Here is a 26,546-nt window from a genome sequence, read left to right as displayed (position 1 = left end):
GGAATATTTATGTTTAGTTGAATCGCGTTAGCTCAGTGAACATGGTTCTAAGAAAAATAAAATTCTCCTAATCTAAAATGTTATTATATTGATAAAAAGAATTTTGTTTGAATCAAAATACAATGGCCACGATCTAAAATGTAATGGTATTCGTCAAAAATGTTTTTCTTCCAGTTAAAAGAACATGGTCACAACCTAAAATGTTTTGCTCTTTATGAAAACACTTTTTTCGTCGTCAAAAAAAGGACGCCACTTGAGAAATCAAAACACAAAATTAACTTTATTTATTTGTTTTTATTTATTTATAAACTAATGCATTGTTTATTTGTGAAATTTCACAGAATTTTTTAATTTACATCCAAAACATTGAATTCGGCTCACAGCTAAAGAAGTGATTCAAATTCAGTACAACGGCTGTTGAAACGAAGGACTTCCGTCCTATGACAAGCCCATGTTAAATTCATCGCTTCTGCGTCAATTTTGTACCACTTCCGGATCCAAAAAGAATATTTTCATTACTTTTTTGGCGACGCCTTTTTTGGTGGGACCTTAAACTAAATTATAGAATAGATTTAATCCGGCACTTCTCACATATTTCACTCAAATCCCCTTTTTCAATGTAGTATATTTGAAACCATTTTCTAATACTAACCTGTTTCATTAATTGCTCAGCTTTAGCTGAAGTGATTACAACAATGATGACAAAAGCACTGCCATAGATGATAATGAGGTGCGATCAATTTGATAAAGCCATTTTGTGGTTGCACCTTCTTCACAGCGTTTCACTAAATTTCTTTTCATTGCAGCAACACTGCAGTAAGTGCAATGTGGATTTTCTATTACATGAGTTTCCTATGTTGTCTTTATGCCATCATAACTACCAATATAATACACTCAAAAATAAATCGCTAGACTCTAGTTTATAACAAGTCGTAGAAAATTAACTTTTTCTATATTATGATGAAAAAACAAGTATGTTAAGTAAAGTCTAAAGTCGGGCGGGGCCGACTATATTATACCCTTCACCATTACGTACACCAACATTTGTTGGCAGTTATTACGAAGGTTTACATTCCCATATATAAATCTTTATATCTTAACTGATTTGGAGACATTTTTTTGTACTTCTACAGAATCTCTAGAGTTAAAATTTAAATCGGCTAACGCCCTGGGATGAAACACAATGTTAGTAAAAAACAAGTAAGTAAAGTCTAAAGTCGGGCGGGGCCGACTATATTATACCCTTCACCCCTATGTAGGCCAAAATTTGTGTTACCATCTCAACTACTTCACATTTGCTGAAAGCTATATAAAGGAGACAATTTTTTTACTTCTACAAAATCTTTAGAATTAAAATTTAAATCGGCTAACGCTATCCAGTTAATTGGAGGAAACTTCCATTGAAAATGGGTCTAAAATGTGTAACAGTCTACCACATTTCCCCAACTCTGGCATGTATAGTTAGAATAATAATTCTTCTATCTATGCGAAATTTCACATAAATGGGAGTATAACTTTGGCCCCCCCTGGTCATATGAGTGCAAATCGGACAGAAGATATATATGGGAGCCATATCTAAATCTGAACCGATTTCAACCAAATTTTGCACAATTACCGATACTACTAAACGTACTCCTTGTGCGAAATTTGAAGCAAATCACGGCAAAACCCTGGATTTTGAGGCCATATAAGTTCAAATCGGACGAAAGATATATATGGGAGCTATATCTAAATTTGAATCGATTTTGACCATATTTGGCACATACAATAGTATCGTTAAAAGTGCCGCTTGTGCAAAATTTGAAGTAAGCCAGGGCAAAACTTTGGCTTTTGAGACCATATAAGTCCAAATCGGGCGTTTGTCGACAGCCAGGAAGTCTGGATCGGGGGGAAATCGAAAACCGGAAGCCGCTGAGACGACAATGAGAGTTGCCGGTAGTTTCAAGCGAAACCCTAACCTCTCTCTCCGAGATGCCGTGATCCCGGAGGCTGTACACGACGATGCTGACGAAGTTTGACTGCGTGGTAATGGACGACGAAACCTACGTCAAAGCCGACTATAAGCAGCTTCCGGGACAGGAGTTTTATACGGCAAAAGGAAGGGGAAAGGCAGCAGATATTTTCAAACACATAAAACTGTCAAAGTTCGCAAAGAAATATCTGGTTTGGCAAGCCATCTGTACCTGTGGCTTGAAAAGCAGCATTTTCATAGCTTCCGGGACTGTCAACCAAGAAATTTACGTGAAAGAGTGTTTGAATAAACGTCTGCTGCCTTTCCTGAAGAAACACGGTTGTTCCGTACTGTTTTGGCCGGATTTGGCATCTTGCCATTACGGTAAAAAGGCCATGGAGTGGTACGCCGCCAACAACGTGCAGGGGGTTCCCAAGGACAAGAACCCTCCCAACACGCCAGAGCTCCGCCCAATTGAGAAATACTATTGGCTATTGTCAAGCGGAACCTAAAGAAGACCAAAAAACTGCTAAGGACGAGCAGCATTTCAAGGCAAACTGGCTTTCTGCGGCGAAGAAGGTGGACAAGGTGGCTGTACAAAATCTGATGGCAGGTGTCAAGCGTGAGGCCCAGCAATTCGGATTTGGAAAAGCGAAAGCCTAACTGAATATTTTTCCTGAATTTTATACTAATTGAACTTGAAAAAGAAATTTAATTTGATTTTTTAAATAAACGATTTCACCGATTTACACGCGTTTTCCCTTGACCAAATTTTGACCGTATCACCCTTTAGAACATGTTTGCGGCATTTGAGAACCATTTAAATGCTTTTTGCCAACATATATTTTTCTCCGGTCGAAAGTTATTTTTACGAAGGCAAAATACATGGTTTTCGCGAAAATTACCTACTCTAGATAAGCATTAAATGGATGCGGCAACCATGTCCAAACATGTTTTTTCTGTGCGTGTATCGACTCATCGGGCGATTTTATTAGAAGCGCAAATTAGTAATGCGGGATGGACAACAGATGACGCTTCAGACAATATTGAATCTATATTCATATCAAATTATCATTCATTCAGTACACAAGTGTTTTTTTTTTTTTGATTCAATCACGAAATTTTTAATTAAAAATTAAAAAAGTTCCATCACTTTTTTAACTTAGTCTTCCGAATTTGATTAAATAATTAAATATATCAGTTAGTTGTTTTAATTACAAATTTAAAAAAATCAATCATTGACTTAACTAAATGAATGTTCCTATCTTGTCGCTTGTATCAATTAATTCATTAATTGAACAATTTCTTCAACTTCAATAAATTTTTTAATTGGAAATATTTTGCCCTTGAAACTTGTTTGAGGTGATCATATTACTTTTATGTGAGTACCGTAACCATAGCACTTACTGATGTTTTTCTTTAAGTGTATATTTTTATTTTTTGATCACATTGTCGCGTGCTTCCACTATTGACTAACTAAGATTTTGAGCAATTCCCCATTGTGGTATTAGTAACTGGAAAGGTAACAACAATAATCGTCACAGCATCTTCTTCAGCAGCAAGTTGGTCGATTAAAAAAACGGAAAATCATGTCAGCATCTTTATGTGGCTGTTTCCACACGATTTTTCCCATATCATGATCAAGATCTTATGGTGAATCTTCGTTCGAGAAGTAATGGATTGTCTGTTTACACTGACTGCAGTATTCAATAATTGGCTGAATATCCAAACGTGGTTAACGTGTTACCCCCCATCTGCCCATTTTATGTTGACTTGACTAATAATTGTGAGTAATAAATTTTCTAGTGATAAGTAGAGAGGATATAAGCGTTTCAGATATAGGTCAAGTGGTTTATGCAAAGATAAGATAAGATAAGGTTGAATTTTTATTGGTCTGCGTTTAAGATATAGGTCACGTGCTTTATGTAATTAGGTCAAGTGCTATGTAAACAAAGATAAGGTTGATTATCCCCAAAACTTTTTGGGGCTTACAAAATTGATTTATTGTTTGACAGGGGTTAAATACATTGGTTGGTTTATAAGATGATAAGGTTTATCAAAGTTGGTTGCACGTTCGTTTATCAAGATTAAATTTTTGTGGATGCCAGAAATGTTATTGGGGCTTACAAAATTGATTTATTGTTTGACAGGGGTTACATATGTTTATCAAAGATGGTTGCACTTCGATGGTTTGTTGGTTGCACTTCGATGCACTTTATCTATAACATTCTCCAAACTAACTGAGTGATCCTATAGAAAAGCAAACGAGAAAAAGTGATGAATTTATGATGTGATAGCGATAGAGTGTCCTATAATACACTTATAAAGGGTTAAAACTTCACGTTGGTTGGTTGATAAGATGATAAGGTTTATGAAAGTTGTTTTATCAAGTTAAAATTTTTGAGGATCCCAGAAATTTTATTGGGGGGGCAATGGTTTTATCTATAACTTTCTCCTGATAAGGTTTATTAAAAAAGGTTGGTTATCCCCAAAATTTTATTGGGGTGTGCATGATTGATTTCTTGTTTTACATGGGTTGCATACGTTGGTTGGTGTTCGGATGGTGGTAAGATGATAAGGTTTATCAAAGATGCATTTCGATGGTTTTGTAAATTCGATTTTTGAGGATCCCAAAAATGTTTAAGATGATAAGGTTTATCAAAGTTGGTTGCATTTCGATGGTTTTGTAAACTCGATTTTTGAGGATCCCAAAAATTTTATTGGGGGAAAATAGATTTATTTATGACTTTCTCCAAAGATATGATCTTGCTAATCTTGTATTCTAAAAAATTTCTTAAAATGCATGTGGTTCTGTGTATGTTGAATGTACACGTTTGGGTTCTGATGTGTTTGAGTTGATGTTATTGTTGGATAAAGAAAAGTGAATGTGGAAAAAATATAAAATGATTGTTGGAAAAGCGTGTGCGTGTGTATGGCATTTTTCGTTTGACCGTTTGGTTAGGATTGCAGTGATATTGAGACTAGGTGATGAGGCTAATTGATAAGGATGGTTAATATATGATTGAGACATAGTTTTGTGTGTGAAGCATGCATTTTTGCTCTCGGATGGATGGTCTCGTTGAGTGGTCCCATAGAAAAATAAATGAAATGGAATGATGAATTTATGATGTGTCAGGTTTTGGGGTACTCGTATAACACGGATATTGCTTCAATGTTTGTGGAAAGAATTTGTCTTTAACCACATGTAAAATTTCAGAAACGTGAAATATTTTATGACGGGTCAATTGGATGTCGTTTACAATCTTTAGATTATTACTTTGTTTAAATTTAGATTTTCTATAAAATGTTTCAATAGGAATGTTGTTTATATTTACATTTTCTATATCTGCTTGATTAATATTTCCTATATATGAAAGTGCTATTCGCAGATAATCAAATAAGTAAAGTGTGGGATTATTTTTTCCTTTTTCGTAAAGAAACAAATTTATCTTTGTGATAAGTTGTTCTTTAGAAATTTGAAAATGAAGTATAAATACTGGCTGTAGTTTAAAGAATGGATTACACTCGTTTTTCATCATTCCTAACAACTAGACATTTATTTTCATTTAAAACTTAAAAAATGAAACACTCAATTCGTATGTTGGATCTAACCCAAAATTCACAAGATTTGTGGAATTTAGATCTTTGGAATGATGACTCTGATGAAGGAAGAACTGATGACAACCAGGAGGAGCCATCAACATCAAGAAGAGCTGCTCCAGCCGGGCAGCAAAACGCTGATGAGGATGTAGAATTAAGGGTACATGATGGTCACAAGACGAATGTGGGAAGCAACCGTTTCGGAGGAGTATGGAACGTGCCAGTTGAAGAAGTCCAGGTTGTGCTGGATAGTGATGAAGAAGAACCACTTCCAGCAGTGGTACGTAAGCGAAGGCTATCATCAGTTGCAAGGGAGGAATTGGATTGATGCGAAAAAAACCAAGAAGAACTTGACGAGTGGAAGGATAAGGATTTTTTCGAGGGGAATGATAAAAAATTTCGATCAAATTAAAAAATTTCAAATTGTAATTTAGAATTAAAAGAAATAAAAATAAAAAAATTTACAAATAAATAATTAAGAACAAAAAAGCAAAAAAAAAAAAATATTTTTTTATTTTAGGAAAGAGGACAAACAATAATAGGTTAATTCATAACTATCAATATAAAAATGAATGCGAAACTGAATTTGAAATTGGCTTTTTTTATTTCGGGAAGGGTGAAAAAACAATTGGGTCTTTCATATTTGAAAAAAAAAAAATATAAATAAAAAAATAATAATGAAATTGAAAATGACATGTTTTTTCTTTTTTTTCTTTTTGGGAAGCAGATGAAATATAATGGACTGGGAAATGGAGGGGTAATCATGTGATTGTTAGTAAAAAAAAAACCAAACAAAAATGGAGGCTAATCTTCATTCATCTATATATATATATAAATAAATAAAAAAAAACAAGATTAAAATAATACATAAATAATACATAAATAAACGTGAATGAGAAAATAAAAGAGCTTTTTTTTTTTTTGGGAAATGGTGAAAATAATGAAGCTTTTTTTTATTGCTCAAATTTTGTATAAATAGGGGAGCTGTTTAATTTCAAAGCAATCAGTTTCAAATATCAGCAAGAAAAGTGTCGAGCATCAAGATGAGCAGCAATTCTACTCTCGTTGAAAATTTTAATTCATTGAATTTTAAAAGAATTCTAAGCATGAAGGAGTTGGCGATAAACTTGGAATACTTAATTGGAGGAGCATACAGGACATCAACCAAATTTGGGGAAAAAGTTGTACTTCAACTCAATGATGGAGTCCTCTATCTACCATCAAGATTCAACTCATTGAGCGAGGATGATATTAAGCGGTTGAATGAAGGATCGTTTTCCATCACGAAAGTACCCCTTAAAGAAGGAGCAGAAATTACCAAATTAGTTTTAAATGAAATTTTGATAACTCCAGATACATTTTATGTAGCCTATTAGGTTAAGGAAATTAAACATAAATAAATAAATAAATTTTCATATATTCCATTGATACTTTAAATTACATTCTTTTTTTATTTTATTTGGGAATGAGGGGATGGGAGGGAAAGAAAAAAGAAACAATTTCAAGTTTTTTTTCTTCTTTGAAACTTTTTTAAAATCGTCATTCTTTTTTTTCGTATTGGTAATGTGAGTGTGAAGGGAGGAAACATGTGCATTCTTATGTGAATAAAAGCATCATCATATCTGATCGTGAACACAGTACAAAAAAAAAGTTGCTCGCACTAAAACGTATCAAAGCCGTAACAAAATGGTTACCGATATGAATTTAAAAGTGCCTTTCATAGACGAAAGCCTACTCTATCGGGAAGATGAGCGATGTAAGACATTTCAAACTTGGGCGGGAAAGCTAAAAAATTGGAATGATATGGCAAAGAGTGGTCTTTTCTATACTGGTGAAAATGATAAGGTGAAATGCTATTTCTGTCATGTGGAAATACAATCTTGGGAGACCGATGATGATGTTATTTCTGAACATATGCGATGGTCACCGATTTGTCCATTGTTGAGACGATATGCTACGAATAATATTCCATTGTGTGAGGAAGAGTTGGATCACCTACTTCGACCAATAGGATATGATATTTGTGGATTGAATATGAAGCGAGCGGGAGCGAAAAGCAAACATAATATATTCGAAGCAAATTATGTTTACACCTTTTACAATATTTTTCATGTATTTCTAGTGTGTGGATTAACTTTACTGTTTCTAACCAAATCAAATAAAGCTATAGAATGATGACAAGAATAAAAAAAAAAAAGTTTTTTTTTTTTTTTTTTTATTTATTTATTTAGTTATTTTTTCATTAATAAAATTTTGTACATGACAGAAATTCGATTCTAAATATACAAAAAGTTTGAAAACATTATTGAGAGAGCACTTAAATCTATTATCAGAATGAATTTCACATGATGTATAATAGTTATTCAGTTTTGAAAAGCTTGTTTTATACTCTAGATTTATGATTCTAACATTTAAATACTTCATTAGAAAATCTTTTTTGGCTTTCCCAAAGCAGAAGATATAATCATAGCAATTGAGCGGTGAGAGAATATCGCCAACATTGATGTAGTCTATATCACCATCCATCCAATCCAGTCCATGTACAAATTTCCGACAGTAAATGTTTTTTCGACGTCCCATTCTGGTTAGCTCTCGGAAATCAAAAGGTCGTTTGAAAAGGAAGTAATTGGGTACAATCGAAGAACCGCCCATATATGATAACTCTTTTATATAAATACTGTTATCGTTGCCGTGGCAGAACTGGAAATCCAACACCGCATAATTATTCCTTCTGAGAGTTGTCATTGTATTATGGATTTACTAAATAGACTAAATGAATTAGCTTCTCAAAGCCCCTATATATATGGTTTTTATTTAGAAAAGCTAACAGTCTTGAAAATACTTCTAAAGAAAATGGAGAAAAACGTGGCCATAGAAGAAATGTTCAAGAATCATGATGTCGTTTTTGATTTTGAATATTTTGTCAACACACGTCTCAAAGTGACATGTGGATTCTCCACCACTTTTTGTTTTGAACCATTAATTTGGTTTCAAGACAAGAAAAAAAATTTTGTAGGATTTTCTCGTGCGATGTGGCTTCATCTGATGACCTACAAGGAGTACATACAGCTCAGACTGGATCAGTTTGAGTTTTTCGATTCCTTCAATCTGTTGAATGACGTACCCAACGAGTATATCAGATTTGATTTTCATCAAAAGGGAGGACAATGTTTCCTGGTTTTTCGTCAAAACAATGGGAAAATCAAAATTGATGCAGAAACATGGCGTGCCGTTACTCGAGTTGGCATATTCTTTACGACATTTATTTGCTGGAATGCGATTTTACAAAAACAAATTTCATACTTTTATTCTAATTTTTACATACCCACTTGTGCTAGACTAAATAAAACTCACATTCAAATGAGAGAAATTGTGGGGGTTTATGAAAAGGAGGTAGCAATTGATTTAACACGCCTTTGTTTTGAATTTGGTAAAAAAATGAAAATTATTATAGGAAATCAAAGATGGGGTCGCACCCCAGGTCTATTTGAACTTCTTTTTTATAAAAATCCACAAAACTATGATAAGTCTGAATTGGAAATCTATAAGAAAATATTGTTAAATACGAATGCCCATAAAAGAGATTACAAGCCTGAGGGAAAAATTAAAGCAAGCAAGGGTACAAAATACATAAATATTATAAGGAAACTATTTCAAAGTACTCACGTGGGTGAAGGATTAATGAAAGTAAACATGCAAAAACCCAACTATATATATTGGGATGATCCCAATGAATTAGTTGAACGTCTCAAGCTGTTGATTGCATCGCAAAATGCAGGTCATACTAATCATAGTAATGAAATAGTATCAATTATAGAGGAGCTAAGAGAGGCTAATATAATTTATTAACCTTTGTTTTGGCATATTATTATCAAGATGAGCGTCGACAAGTTCGGACACTTCTCCAACTCGGAAATCCTAAGAAGAAATGCTCAAAAAATTTTGGGAATTACTTTTGACCGGCATTATAACCTCGATATACAAACTAAAAAAATTAAAAACTTGGGTGCGCCGACAGAAGATCGAGACGCAGTCAACAAAGCTTATTTACAAGCACAAATCACACGCTCACAAGAAATATTCAAAAAAGAGTTAAGCGTGGAATTTTACAAAACGCAGGAACAGATTTCGGAATTAAAGACCTCACTAGCAAACATTTTTGAGGCTATAAGTAAATTGTATCCCTCGCCAACATTCATATACAACAAACAGGATTGATCATGGAGAGAAGGGGAATCGTAAATGAAATTCATGCTCAAGCGCGAAAAAACTTTCCTCGCCGTAGAGTCATAATGAAAGGGATTGATGATTTGTGGCAGGCGGATTTAGTTGAAATGGGAAATTACGCCAGAATAAATAGTGGTTATAAATATCTATTGACAGTTATCGATACATTCTCCAAATATGCCTGGGCTGAAGCAACGAAAACTAAAAATGCGAATGACGTCACTGCAGCGTTTTATAAAATATTGAAAGAAGGAAGGGCACCAAAGAACCTACAAACAGATGATGGTAAAGAGTTTTTCAATAAAGATTTTGCAAAGCTAATGGAAAAATATCACATTAACCACTACTCCACATATAGTGTAATGAAGGCATCGATTGTTGAACGCTTCAATCGCACATTAAAAAGTAAAATGTTCCGTGACTTTTCGTTCAATGGAAACTATAAGTGGATTGATATCTATAAAAAATTAATATATTCATACAATAGAACGAGACATCGTACAATAAAAATGCCGCCATACAAAGTAAATTCAAAAAACGAACAAGAGTTACTCGATACCGTATATAGCAATCTAAAAATATTCAAGACACACAAGTACAAGGTGGGTGATTTTGTTCGAATCAGCAAATATAAAAATATATTTGAAAAGGGGTATACCCCTAATTTCAGTACAGAAATATTCCGTATTAAATTAATCAAAGTGACAAACCCAGTAACATATATATTGGAAGATTATCAGGGGCACCCCATTAAGGGATGTTTTTATGAGGAGGAATTGAAAAGAACTAAGTATCCCAATTCTTACCTAGTTGAAAAAGTTTTAAAAACTATAGGAGATCGTGTTTATGTCAAATGGCTGGGTTTCTCAAATCAACATAACTCTTGGATAAATAAAAGCGATTTAATATAGTAGAAACACATCATTCAAAGCATAGTACTCATTATGTCAATAACGCTAGCCCTAACGGGGAAATCTTCCATTCTAACCGCGGAATATTTCCCTTCATTGCAGCTCTCTGGAGATTATGAATGTGCATTAATTGATTTCCATTCATACAACTCTATACCCAATGTCGATAATGATAACAATCTATTTCATATCGGTGAGAAAGTAATCGAAATTCCCATAGGATCATATGAATTGGAAGACATTGTCGATTATATAAAAATGGCCTATGGAAGAAACAATGGGTCAAAAAGTATTGAAATTGTTGCTAACAACAATACATTGCAAATTGAAATATTTTCTTCGCATGATATAATCGACTTTAATCATGAACGTTCTATCGGAGGATTATTGGGTTTCAAAAGAGGGACTCTCTCACCCAACATAACACATAAGTCATCCCTTCCCGTGAACATTATGAGAGTGAATGCAATTCAAATTCAATGTAATATTACATCCGGTGCCTTCATGAATAATTTACCGGTGCATACTATTCATGAATTTGCAATAAATGTTTCCCCTGGATATAAAATAGATGAAATACCAAGAAATTTAGTTTATTTACCTGTTAACGTCAAAGAAATCAGTTCACTTAAAGTGTGGATTGTAGATCAAGAAGAAAGAATAATAAATTTTCGCGGAGAGGAAATTACTTTACGCATTCATCTAAGGCCAGCTGACCGATGATTATTTATAATAAAAACATAAGGGGAAAGTCAAAGGCAAACACTCAAGTGCAAACCGCCAACCGCAGACTACTGCCTTTAACTAAGCAAAATATAAAATTTTTAAAATCTCTCAACCTTCGTTTAAAACAAAATGTCTGAAATTCTTAATGTATCCGAAAAGCCTTTTTCAGATGAAAATATTACTAAAAAAGACTACCATAGTTATGTCCCATATATTCGTTCATTTAAAAACAATGATGAAATAAGAATAACCATACAAAATCAAGATTTGTATGTATTACCGGCTGAAAGTTATATTTACATAGAGGGTACCATAACAGTGGCCAGTGGAGAAAGAGCAATCAATGCTCGTTTGAAAAACAATTGTGTAGCGCACATGTTTGATGAAATCCGATATGAGCTTAATGGTGTTGAAATTGATCGATCGAGATATCTTGGAATATCAAGTACAATAAAAAATTTCGCATCTCTAACAAGTTTTGAGAGTAATATGCTTCTAAACGCAGGATGGAGTTCTTTAGAGGATATATCCGTAAACACATTCAACTTTTATGTTCCATTGAAGATGTTACTCGGTTTTGCTGAAGACTTCCATAAAATTATCTTGCATAGCAAACATGATCTTATACTTCTGCGAAGTTCTAGTGATAGCCAAGCATGCTATTCATCGGATCCCAAAGAAAATCTAAATTTAACCATCACCAACGTGATGTGGAGGATTCCCCATGTTCACCTCTCTGACATAATGAAAGTAAAAGTTATGAAAACAGTGCGCGATGGTACGTCGTTACCAATTGCATTTCGAAGTTGGGATTGCCATTTTAACCCCACATTCTTTGGTTCGATGAACTGCAATTGGAATGTCAAGTTGTCGTTGAACAGGGAGAGACCACGCTTCATTTTGTTTGCATTTGTACGAGAAGGAAAGTTTGCTCATTGTAATTTAACCAATATAAAAGTTCATTTGAACTCTGAGACCTATCCATATGATGATTTAAATTTAAAATTTGATGAGAATCGATATGCCATACTCTACGAAATGTATACGAAATTTCAAGAAAACTATTATCAAAGGGAGTCATATCCAATTTTAAGTCTTAAAAAGTTCAAAGAATCACCAATAATAGTCATTGATGTTAGCCATCAAAATGAAATGATAAAGCATGGACCAATAGATGTCAAACTCGAGATTGAAACGAGTAAATTAATCCCTCAAAATACTCATGCATACTGTCTTATATTACATGATCGACTGATGGAATACACACCTTTGACTGCAGTTGTCCGAAAAATTATTTAAGAATAGAATTATTTTTGTTTTATTATTATTATTATTTATTATTTTTTTTGCATAGTTACATGAATATATAAATAAATAGTCTTTATTTACATGAGATTTGCTTAGTTAATAAGTTAAAATTACATAAATAAATAAATAAAAATAAATAAATAAATAATGTTGTTTTTTTTTTTTCTTTTACATTACAATGACTTAATGAATATACTTAATAATATCAGTACTATACTTATTCTATTCGACAAAATCCAAATTCAAGTCGTCTAAATCATTTATTGATGCCAAGTCAAGATTTTGAATATCATTCAAACTAACATCAAACACCATTGGATTTATAGACTCCAAGTCGATTTCATTACTAGATATGCTATGGTTTTCATTTGCAATCGCATAGTGGCCCCATGCATATGTATTAATGCCATCTTCTCGAATTTTTCTTTTATCGTCGTTATAGCTTAAAGTTATTTTATTAACTTTATTTGTAAACACTGTGTGTTTTTTAGACCTAAAAACTAGCATGCTATCACTTAAATTCTTTTTATTAAAAAGACACTCACGATACGTTTCAAATGTGTATTTTCTTAACACAGATTTCTTGACGCCCTTAGATTTTTTTATTTCCGCACAATCCTCCACTTTCATGGAGTACATTTTTGGCCTCAACCCTATGAACTCAGTCATTATTCTCCCCGAATTCTCATCTTTCATCATTCCCAAAACTTTTTTATTTGCAATAGGGAAATTGAATCTATTATTAAGAGGTAGGTCGGATGTATCAAATCTTGCTTTAATATCATCCGGAGTTATTTCTTCATAGAATTCGAGGACCATGGAATCGGTGTCAGTGTACGCTAAGGTCACATCATTCCCGAACTTTTTTTTCAAAAATCCATAGTAGAAATCATACATAAAATGTTTAGAAATTTCTAAAATGGCAAACCCCATTTGAATAGGTTTATCTAATAAAATTTCTTCTTTGTTCATTTGGATGGCGACCATATTTTCTCCAAAATGAATAAGGCTATTGAAATTTGGTCTAGAAATCAACTTCACCGCACTATTTCTTTTTCCTACTGTTTCCCATACCTTTACAATTTTCACGTCTGTCCGTTTTTCCACATTTTCCATAGTCTTGCCATATATCGCATTATTCAACAATTTGAAAAAATCTTTTTCAAATGCAATATTTGTTTTTGCTCTATGGCTATTATTTATATCAATAAAGGGACGTAAATAATCACTTTGTACAAATGTTAATATTCTGTGTACTTTTTCAAGTTTTAAGCCCAAATCTAAACATTGTTGCAGATTTCTATAGTGGATTACATAGTTTTTCTTATCCTCAAAATCTGCAATCAATTTTTTAAATTTGGATCCGGGAGGAAATTTGTTTTCAGGACATGGTGGAAAATCGTTTAAATAGTCATGGATTTCTTTAGGATAGGAGAGATCTACCTCAAGGAAATAACCATGAGTGGCATCGGCAGGTAATTTAGCTATTTTATCAAAAAAGAATTTTAGTAGAAATTCTGGACTTCCACTCACCCACTCGAAATCTTTCTGTGGGAGACATTGAGACATGGCTAGCCCATATAAATTATTTGCGTCAATGTATAAGAGGATACTCAAAACTAGATCCTCTATATAATCTTTCATATATTTGTTATTAGCACGAACATATCTTTTGCTACACTGAACTATTCCCCCTCTAATCCCCCTCATACAGAAATTATGCATTTCTTTATCTAATAAGAGATGTAGTTCAGTTGTTCGTGTAACTAACTTCAACATTGCCTCCCAAGAAAGACCAGGCACCGTAAAGTAATGGCATGGATCAAGTTCATGAATGTCAATGCACATTGTGCGAAATTTTTCGAATATGTCAGCTAATAAAAGAACATCTGTAATCAATTACAGTTCCATATAGTCTTTTAATGTCTGACAACCCATTGTTCTCCACACATTTTGTGCATGTGTGTAGTCTTCCACAGTGCATGGTGTATCATTTAGAGTGTTGTAAAATTCTTCTATGGGCGGTAGCTTATCATCGCTCAATTTACTATGACTTGATAAATAGTCGTAGCAGAAAACCCCTTTCCTTTTCATTAGATCGAAATTGGCTGGGAAGTGTTCCTTTACATTGTGAAGGGCATCATCGGTCAAATTACGAGCAAGTGTATCTAAACTCGCAGCCATAAATTTGAAACTATCCAAAAACCTCAATTCTAATATTTTTTTATTTCCCATTGGAATTATGTGAGACATTGAAATATATGTCTCCTTATTCTGAGCAATAACAGACGTAGTACCCTCAAAGTGGGCCAAGTCTTTGATAAAAAGATGACAATCATATTTTGAAAAATTGTGGAAAAAAATAGGAATGAAATTGGCTACTTGATACTGAAGGTTGCAGCTGTTGTGTGCTGCCCCTCTGTATTTGCCTGTGAGGTGACAGTGATCTCTCACCTTTTTTTCCACCCTAGTGTTAATGACACCTTTGCAAATGTGGCATGTTTTTGCTTTTAAAAATTCCCTAGTCTCTAAGGGCGTCAAGCTATCCATCGGTTTGATTACCTTTAGACGATTGTAGATTAGTTTACAATCCGCAATTAAATTTTTTAAGAACTCTTTGGATGCATCAGCACCCGTATACGTTCTTAAAATATTTTGCGAACTATCATAGCTACATATGATTTTGTAGCCATATGCACATGGCACATGTTCCTTCAAATATGTGGTCTTTGAAGTGCTACCACTCTGTGCACTACAATCCTCTAAAATGCATTCAAAGTCCGCATACACCGTATGTGAAACTTTAATTTGCCTTTTAAAATTTTTAAATGCTAATCTTTGCCGTTCTTTTTCTGGCATCCTTCTCTTTACCTGTTGACATTTTTCAAAATGATTATTAAGGCTCTCCTCCGTTGAAAAATGACGTAAACAAAGGTCACATAGGAAAATACGTCCATTAACAGTTCGTTTCTGCATGCTTAAAAGTCTGTAAAGAGAAACAAAATACTTTAGATAAATCGTGATTGTACATATAAAAAAAGAATAAGAGTTACCTCGACTTGTTTAATACAAGTATATAATGTGATTTGTCTCCTTCCTCCAGCAGTACTAAATCAACATGATTTAGTTTTACGATTTCTGTTTTAAAATATGGGCCGACAATGACATCATTAACATAGCCGAACACATTAACACTTATCTCCGGATTTTGTTCTTCAAAGCGTTTAATGTGTTGTAACGCTAATGGGAAATGTAGTCCACTAAAATTTAAAATTTTCCCATTTGCCAAATTGATTATATCACTGTCTATGTTGACATTGTATGAGCTTATCGCATTTCTATTGTTACTAGGTAAGCCTCCTACAGCAGCTACCATGCACCACTTAAAACAGAAATCATCTCTATTTTTTATGTTCAAGCATGCTAATTTCCTTCGCAATGCTAGTGGTGTGGGCAAGTATGATGAACCATTGACAAGGTTCACTCGATTCACATTGATGTCTAGTCTAGCAATCTTACTCAATGCCCATCCTGAATCTCTTTCCTGAAATTCAGACATCTTGTTGAGAATGCTATCGAACTGTGTCTCAAACAGTTTTTCAATATCATCTGATTTTGTGGCTAGACACATTTTTGTTATGTGATTAAATATTTTTGGCGCACACACACCATCACCATTAGACTGTTGAGCTGCTTCATTAACCGGTTTTACATATTCACCGACTAGTTCAATATTGAACTTTACGGTGATGTGCTCCTTGATTTTTTTTGTCACTAGATTCACCAGTGACGATTTAGCCTCATTCAAAAATTCTTCAGGAAGGATTACATTGCTTGTATTGCAATATTCATAAATTGCAATACGTTTTTTAAAAGCGCTTTTTGTTTCACGCAATTTCTCCCCCTCTTGCTGTTGCTGGCGTTGAGGTAGGCTAGAAGTTGATGGAGTGTCTATGTCATTGTCGGCCCTCACCGCACTCGTTTTCCGTTGCTCGTTCACAATTTGGCTGATATTTCCGCCATGGTGAATGTTCATCCTGTTGCTGTATGTAGGTTTTTCCACATCTATTTTGCGTTTCTTGATGGGCATCTCTAATGCAGTTTGCTGACTGATCCACTGATCGTAATGTTGTTGTTGTTGTTGTTGCTGTTGAAGGCCATTGTAATATTGATGATTTGCATGCAGATTGTTGATCCACCCTTGATCGTAATGTTGTTGTTGTTGGAAACCAACGATACATTGATTTTGATTGGTATTCAACCATTGATATGTTGGTTGATTGTTGTTCCATATTTGTTCGCACTGTTGTTGTTGTTGTTGTTGGAGATGGTTGCTCCACTGATGAGAAAGATGTTGATTGTTGTTGTTGCTCATGTTACCGTTGAGTGGGTAAAGTTGTGGGGCTTGCATGTTGCCCCAATATCCCTGCTGTTGATTGATGACATTTCCAGTTTGCGTGGATGCCCCACCACCCATTGACATTGGCACTAAACCATCATTCATTTTCCTTTTATTGGAATTCATTCCCATCACTTGTCCTCGAAGAACTTGAGGACATTTCTCTTTATGAGACATTAAAATATATTTGTTTTCGCAGAATTCACCGCATATGCAGTGTCTGGAAACATGAGAATTGTAATCTCTCTTACCAGCGAAGTTGATGGAGCACAAATTGCAGAAGTAAGATGCCATTTTCTTGTTTTTGTTTTTTTTTTTTTTTTTTTAGAATTTCCAATATATGTAGAAAAAGTGTTTTTGTTTTTGTTTTTGTTGTTGTTGTTTTTTTTTTTTTTTTTTTTTGTTAATTTGACGCGTGAGCACGTTTTTCGCTTCCGTTTTGTTATTACCAAACAAATGTTTAAATTTATTTGAACAATATATATTTTATATATTTTTATATATTTATAATTGAAAATTTGAAAAGCGCAAGATTTCGAAACGTTATAAAAGGGTTTGAGATTGGACACAAACTGAAGACATTATTTTTTTGAAGTGAAGTTTTAACCCTTTATAAGTGTATTATAGGACACTCTATCGCTATCACATCATAAATTCATCACTTTATGTCGTTTGCTTTTCTATAGGATCACTCAATTAGTCTCCCCACCTATAACCAAACCATAAGGTACAGAAAAACAAAACGATATCATTGTCACCAAATAGTCTAATGCCAGACCTAACGAAAAATACCATACACACTCACACGCTTTTCCAATAAACATTCTCTTTTATTTCCACATTCACTTTTCTTTATCCAACAATAACAACAACTCAAACACATCAGAACCCAAACGTGTACATTCAACATACACAGAACCACATGCATTTTAAGAAATTTTTTAGAATACAAGATTAGCAAGATCATATCTTTGGAGAAAGTCATAAATAAATCTATTTTCCCCCAATAAAATTTTTGGGATCCTCAAAAATTTTAACTTGATAAAACAACTTTCATAAACCTTATCATCTTATCAACCAACCAACGTGAAGTTTTAACCCTTTATAAGTGTATTATAGGACACTCTATCGCTATCACATCATAAATTCATCACTTTTTCTCGTTTGCTTTTCTATATGATCACTCAGTTAGTTTGGAGAATGTTATAGATAAAGTGCATCGAAGTGCAACCAACAAACCATCGAAGTGCAACCATCTTTGATAAACATATGTAACCCCTGTCAAACAATAAATCAATTTTGTAAGCCCCAATAACATTTCTGGCATCCACAAAAATTTAATCTTGATAAACGAACGTGCAACCAACTTTGATAAACCTTATCATCTTATAAACCAACCAATGTATTTAACCCCGTCAAACAATAAATCTATTTTGTAAAGTGTATTATAGGACACTCTATCGCTATCACATCATAAATTCATCACTTTTTCTCGTTTGCTTTTCTATAGGATCACTCAGTTAGTTTGGAGAATGTTATAGATAAAGTGCATCGAAGTGCAACCAACAAACCATCGAAGTGCAACCATCTTTGATAAACATATGTAACCCCTGTCAAACAATAAATCAATTTTGTAAGCCCCAATAACATTTCTGGCATCCACAAAAATTTAATCTTGATAAACGAACGTGCAACCAACTTTGATAAACCTTATCATCTTATAAACCAACCAATGTTTAACCCCGTCAAACAATAAATCAATTTTGTAAGCCCCAAAAAAGTTTTGGGGATAATCAACCTTATCTTTGTTTACATAGCACTTGACCTAATTACATAAAGCACGTGACCTATATCTTAAACGCAGACCAATAAAAATTCAACCTTATCTTATCTTATCTTTGCATAAACCACTTGACCTATATCTGAAACGCTTATATCCTCTCTACTGTGATAATTAAAATTTTTATTGCAAAATATTTATGTTCAGTGCCATTGTTCATTTTCTCTTGGTAATTTTAAGAATTTCAAAACAATAAAAGTGGCTTTTATTATTGCAAGAGATGAATGAATGCAGTCAGTCAGTCATTGATGTTGTGTGTGTGTGTGAAACTTGCACTTTCTATCCACTGTATATTCCATTACTGATGATTGATGGTCATGTCGCATTGCATTCCCGAATATGGTTAGGCTTATTAATAATCACAAAAATATTAATATCGCATCCTAAATAAGGATTAAAATAATTTGCAAAGAAAACCCACAAATAATTGTATGTACAAAGACCTATTTGGCTTGAAGATGTTAGTAGATGAATGAAAATATGGGGATCTCTTTGTCAATTTTGAGTGAGTTTTGATCCGTGGAATGGAGGCTATAATAATGAAATCTTCGGCATTGACCTGTAGAACAGAGTATCAATACTAAGTTAATTCATATGTTTACAAAATTCAAATGGAGATGCTCATTACTGCTCAGTTCCGCACCCTGAGACGATTTAGCGATGTCCATCTTTTCGTCTAGACAGAAAAAAGTAAAAATAAAACTTTTATTGGAAAAAAAAAAAACAAGTAAGTAATGTCTAAATTCGGACGGGGCCGCCTATATTCCCAGCAAAAAATGGAGCACTATTTTAGCAGTTGTTTTGTAAGTAGTACCAATTGCTTACAAAACAACCGAATCAGCGCTGATTTTTGTTGGCGATGTTCCGATTTAGAGCAGCTTCTATATAGCGCTGATATAATTGCTCATTTTAATATTGCTCAGAAGTGATATATAATCTTGTGTTATTTAAATATTGCTCAGAAGTGATATATAATCTATGCAGAAGCTGCTCTAAATCGGGACAACGCCCATAAAAACCAGCGCTGATTCGGTTGTTTTGTGAGCAGTTGGTACTGCCTCTCTCCCTTACAATCCAGCCGAAATAGTGCTCCATTTTTTGCTGGGTATAAAGCTAGAGCAATTTTAATGGAATTGTACAAATGATTTATCGGACGATATATATGTATTCGAGATATAGGATAATTTGAGTAATATTTACAATTTTTGCTACTTAGCAGTGCACGCAGAGAAGAAACATGATTGTCACAATCATATCCGAAGATCAAAATAATATGATGGGAGCTATTTTTGCCGCGACCATGTAACATTTTCACCTGCTTCCATGTTGGCTCAGTGAACATGGTTCTAAGAAAAATAAAATTGTCCTCATCTAAAATGTTATTATATTGAGAAAAAGAATTTCGTTTCCATTAAAAGACAATGGTCACGATCTAAAATGTTATGGTATTCGTCAAACATGTTTTTCTTCCAGTTAAAAGAACATGGTCACAACCTAAAATGTTTTGATCTTTATGAAAAAACTTTTTCCGTCGTCGAAAAAGGATGCCACTTGAGAAAAGAAAACACAAAATTAAGTTTATTTATTTGTTTTTATTTATTTATAAACTAATTCATTGTTTATTTGTATTTATAATGTCGTGCAAGCAAACATCACATAATTTTACACACTCTATGTTGGTTCAATTTCAACAATATGTAATCATTCCATATTTACGTCGTCATGTAACTGCAAATAAAAACAAGTAAGTAAAGTCGGGCGGGGCCGACTATATTATACCCTATGTAGACCAACATTTGTGTTACCATCTCAACTACTTCAGATTTGCTGGGAGCTAAAGGTTTGCATTTCCAGATACAAATACTTATAATGGAGACAATTTTTTGTACTTCTACAAAATCTCTAGAATTAAAATTGAAATCGGCTAACGCCCTGGAATGAAACACAATGTTAATAAAAAATATGGGAAATATGAAACGAGAGAAATTTTGAGGCAATTGTACAAAAGAGCATTTGCGATTTATCAGGCGATACTTATGTATTCGAGATATAGGACAATTTGAGTAGCATTTACAATTTTTGCTACTCAGCAGTGACGATTTTACAAGGATATTGGTTAGATCTTGCCAAGATATGTGGTCAAGTGTGGGTTGTGATATATTATTTGGTCAAGTCGGGCGACTTGGAGCCTCATTTAAAACTCAACCGTTCTGTGGAAAGTCTGGCATTACAGTGTGTAGGATATGACTAAGATATGGGGAAATTATCACAGAATTTTGTGTAAAGTGTGGGAATTTTTGCCATATTTGTATAAACCGGAAAAACGAATATATGGAGGCTTTATCTAATTCTGAACCAAATTAGATCAAACTTGACACACTTAAATATCATACTAAATATATTCTCCGTGGAAACTATGCAGTCAATTGGAGGAAAATCCCATTAAAAATGGATCTAAAATATGAAATAGTCGACTATAATTTCCCAACTCTGGTGTACATATAACGGGAGCTATATATAATCTGAACCGATTTCGACTAAATTTGACATGCATAGTTAGAATAATAATTCTGTTATCTCTACAAAATTTCACGTAAATGGGAGTTTAACTTTGGCCCCCGTAGTCATTTGAGTATAAATCGGGCGAAAGATATACATGGGAGCTATATCTAAATCTGAACCGATTTAGCTGATATTCTGCAAGTTTTTCGAGACTCATAAAATATTCGGATGTGCTGAATATGAAGAACATCGGTTGATAAATACGCCAATTATGACCAGATCGGGGATAAGTATATATGGCAGCTATATCTAAATCTGAACCGATTTTTTCCAAAATCAATAGCGATTGTCTTTGTCCCAAAAAACGGCCCTATGCCAAATTTGAGGACGATCGGACTTAAACTGCGACCTGTACTTTGCGCACAAAAATACATGAACAGACAGACAGACAGACAGACGGACGGACAGACAGCCACACAGACACACGGACATCGCTAAATCGACTCAGAATTTAATTCTAAGACGATCGGTATACTATACGATGGGTCCTTTTTGGCGTTACATACAAATGCACAAACTTATTATACCCTGTACCACAGTAGTGGTGAAGGGTATAATAAATTATACCATAAGCAAAATGCAGAACAAAAATCAGGTAAATTTTTTTCAATTACACTTTCCTTTTTTGTGTTCACATAAAACCACGTGCTTCTTCTGAATAAATAAATTAACACAAAGCACAGTAATTCCGTATTCTCCGTCCATTACAATCAACACGCGACTGACGCGCAAAATTAAAATCGTGTGTACCTACTCAATGTTTTTATAAAATTCTTTTCGCTGCAAAAGAGTTAAAAAGTTAAATGGTCACGACAAAATTTACATGGTCTATAAAAATACTTTTTTCCCTGCAAAAAAGTCGACAAATTGAATGGTCTGGTACATCACTTTCCTGACCATGTAATGGTCTCAAATTCTATCATTTAAGTAATAGAAAATGTTTGCGGCATTTGAGAACCATTTAAATGCTTATTGCCAGCATAAATTTTCCTCTGCTCGAAAATTATTTTTACAAAGACAAAATACATGGTTTTCGCGACAATTACATGCTCTAGATAAGTATTGAATGGATGCGGCAACCATGTCCAAACATTTTTTTCTGTGCGTGTGTCGAGTTTACAAGTCTATTGGTTAGATCTCAATTGTGAGTTGTAATATATTATTTGGCCAAGTCGGGCGATATTTCCTCAAGTCAGAGCTTTATTTAAAACTCAACCGTTTTGTGGAAAGTTTGGCATTATAGTGTATAGGATATGGGGAAATCATCACAGAATTTTGTGTAAGATGTGGGTATTTTGGCTATATTTGTATAAACCGGAATGTGACACACTTAAATATCATATAAAATATATTCTATGTAGTTTCCACAGTCAATTGTAGTAAACTCCCATTGAAAATGGTCCTATAATAAATGAAATATTCTACTATATTTCACAAACTCTGGCGTACATATATATGGGAGCTATATCTAAATCTCATTATTATCCCACCTCAGTAATGCTGGTTACATTTCTGAGGGTTTCAAAGCTTCTCTAAGTGGTTTTACTGCAATGTGGAACGTCGTTCGGACTCGACTATAAAAAGGAGGTCCCTTGTCATTGAGCTTAACATGGAATCGGGCAGCACTCAGTGGTAAGAGAGAAGTTCACCAATGTGGTGTCACAATGGACTGAATAGTCTAAGTGAGCCTGATACATCGGGCTGCCACCTAACCTAACCTAACATAACCATTGTTTATTTGTATTTATAATGCCATTCAAGCAAACATCATATAGTTTTACACACTCTATTTTATTTCAATTTCAACAATAAGTAATCATTCCATATTTACTGCGTGCCCGTCAAATGTACAAACGCAGACATCATGTAACTGCAAATAAAAATAAATAATACCGTATACCAAAATACAGAACAAAAAACAGGTACATTTTTTCAATTACACTTTCCTTTTTTGTCTTCACATAAAACCACGTGCCACTCCTGAATAAATAAACAAGTATATACGGCCGTAAGTTCAGCCAGGCGAAATCTTATGTACCCTCCACCATTGATTGCGTAGAAACTTCTACGAAAGATTGTCATCCACAAATTTCAACTCACATGGTTGTTAAATACCATATGCTTCCACCACGTACCAAAAGGCACCGGAGGTCAAATCTGGGGATCGGTTTATATGGGAGCTATATATTATTATGGACTGATAGGAACCAATTCCTGCATGGTTGTTGGATACCCTATACTAACATCACGTACCAAATTTCAACCGAATAAACCGATCACCAGATTTGACCTCCGGAGCCTCTTAGAAGACCAAAATTCATCTGATTCAGTTGAAATTTGGTACGTGATGTTAATATATGGCCTCAAACACCCATGCAAAAATTGGTCGATATCGGTCCATAATTATATATAGGCCCCATATAAACCGATTTCCAGATTTGACCTCCGGAGCACCTTGGAAGAGCAAAATTCTTCCCATTCGGTTGAAATTTGGTACGTGATGTTAGTATAGGGTATCCAACAACCATGCAGGAATTGGTTCCTATCAGTCCATAATAATATATAGCTCCTATATAAACCGATCCCCAGATTTGACCTCATGGTTGTTAATTTTATTTCAATTTCACATGGTTGTTAATTTTATTTCAATTTCAACAATATGTAATCATTCCATATTTACTGCGTGCCCGTCAAATGTACAAACGCAGACATCATGTAACTGCAAATAAAAATAAATGATACCGTATACCAATATGCAGAACAAAAAACAGGTACATTTTTTCAATTACACTTTCCTTTTTTGTCTTCACATAAAACCACGTGCCACTTCTGAATAAATAAACAAGTATATACGGCCGTAAGTTCAGCCAGGCCGAATCTTATGTACCTTCCACCATGGATTGCGTAGAAACTTCTACGAAAGATTGTCATCCACAAATTTCCACTCACATGGTTGTTAAATACCATATGCTTCCACCACGTACCAAAAGGCACCGGAGGTCAAATCTGGGGATCGGTTTATATGGGAGCTATATATTATTATGGACTGATAGGAACCAATTCCTGCATGGTTGTTGGATACCCTATACTAACATCACGTACCAAATTTCAACCGAATGGGAAGAATTTTGCTCTTCCAAGGTGCTCCGGAGGTCAAATCTGGGGATCGGTTTATATGGGGCCTATATATAATTATGGACCGATATCGACCAATTTTTGCATGGGTATTTGATGCCATATATTAACATCACGTACCAAATTTCAACTGAATCAGATGAATTTTGGTCTTCTAAGAGGCTCCGGAGGTCAAATCTGGTGATCGGTTTATATGGGGGCTATATATAATTATGGACCGATATGGACCAATTTTTGCATGGTTGTTAAAGACCATATACTAACACCATGTACCAAATTTCAGCCGGATCGGATGAAATTTGCTTCTCTTAGAGTCTCCGCAAGCCAAATCGGGGGATCGATTTACATGGGGGCTATATGTAATTATGGACCGATGTAGACCAATTTTTGCAAGGTTGTTAGAGACCATATACTAACACCATGTACCAAATTTCAGCCGGATCGGATGAAATTTGCTTCTCTTAGAGCAATTGCAAGCCAAATTTGGGGGGGTCAGTTTATATGGGGGCTATACGTAAAAGTGGACCGATATGGCCCATTTGCAATACCATCCGACCTACATCAATAACAACTACTTGTGCCAAGTTTCAAGTCGCTAGCTTGTTTCGGTCGGAAGTTAGCGTGATTTCAACAGACGGACGGACGAACGGACATGCTCAGATCGACTCAGAATTTCACCACGACCCAGAATATATATACTTTATGGGGTCTTAGAGCAATATTTCGATGTGTTACAAACGGAATGACAAAGTTAATATACCCCCCATCCTATGGTGGAGGGTATAATTAACACAAAACACAGTAATTCCGTATTCTCCGTCCATTCCATCCGTATTCTCATTCCATTCGACGATGAAAAAAGTTTTTTCATTAAGATCAAAACATTTTAGGTTGTGACCATGTTCTTTTAACTAGAAGAAAAACATTTTTAATGAATGCCATAACATTTTAAATCGTGACCATTGTCTTTTCATTCATACAAAATTCTTTTTATCAATATAATAACATTTTAGATGAGGACAATTATATTTTTCTTAGAACCATGTTCACTGAGCCAACATGGTTATAGGTGAAAATGTTACATGGTCGCCGCAAAAATAGCTCCTATCATATTATTTTGCTCTTCAAATATGATTGTGACAATCATGTTTCTTCTCTGCTTGTAGCGATCGCCTTTGGTCCAAAGTAAAAGTCTGTGCCAAATTTGATGACGATCGGATTTAAACTGCGAGCTGTACTTTGCACACAAAATTACATATACAGACAGACAGACGGACATCGCTAAATCGACTCAGAATTTAATTCTAAGACGATCGGTATACTAAAAGATGGGTCTTAGACTTTTCCTTCTTGGCGTTACATACAAATGCACAAACATATTATACCCTGTACCACAGTAGTGGTGAAGGGTATAATGAATGTTATACCCTCCACCATAGGATGGGGGGTATATTAACTTTGTCATTCCGTTTGTAACACATCGAAATATTGCTCCAAGACCCCATAAAGTATATATATTCTGGGTCGTGGTGAAATTCTGAGTCGATCTGAGCATGTCCGTCCGTCCGTCCGTCTGTTGAAATCACGCTAACTTCCGAACGAAACAAGCTATCGACTTGAAACTTGGCACCAGTAGTTGTTATTGATGTAGGTCGGATGGTATTGCAAATGGGCCATATCGGTCCACTTTTACGTATAGCCCCCATATAAACGGACCCCCAAATTCGGCTTGCAAGGCCTCTAAGAGAAGCAAATTTCATCCGATCCGGCTGAAATTTGGTACATGGTGTTAGTATATGGTCTCTAACAACCATGCAAAAATTGGTTCACATCGGTGCATGATTATATATAGCCCCCATATAAGCCGATCCCCCGATTTGGATTGCA

The 26,546-nt window shown here is 34.4% G+C and overlaps 1 protein-coding gene and 1 long non-coding RNA gene across 5 annotated transcripts in view; one reads left to right on the top strand and one right to left on the bottom strand.

Moving 5' to 3' along the window:
* Positions 1-26,546, top strand: part of Pura (Puratrophin-1-like) — a 379,113-nt gene that overhangs the window by 303,884 nt on the left and 48,683 nt on the right. The gene's annotated exons all lie outside the window — the stretch shown is intronic.
* Positions 275-701, bottom strand: LOC142232650 (uncharacterized). The gene is made up of 2 exons (XR_012721156.1): positions 653-701; positions 275-554 (listed from the first exon to the last, which is right to left on the bottom strand). It is a non-coding gene; the product is annotated as an uncharacterized LOC142232650 (long non-coding RNA).

The sequence above is a fragment of the Haematobia irritans genome, chromosome 4 (assembly GCF_050003625.1).
Source record: "Haematobia irritans isolate KBUSLIRL chromosome 4, ASM5000362v1, whole genome shotgun sequence".
Lineage (NCBI taxonomy): Eukaryota > Metazoa > Arthropoda > Insecta > Diptera > Muscidae > Haematobia > Haematobia irritans.
The sequence above is the reverse complement of the archived record's forward strand: the minus strand, read 5'-3'. Positions and strand labels throughout refer to the sequence as shown.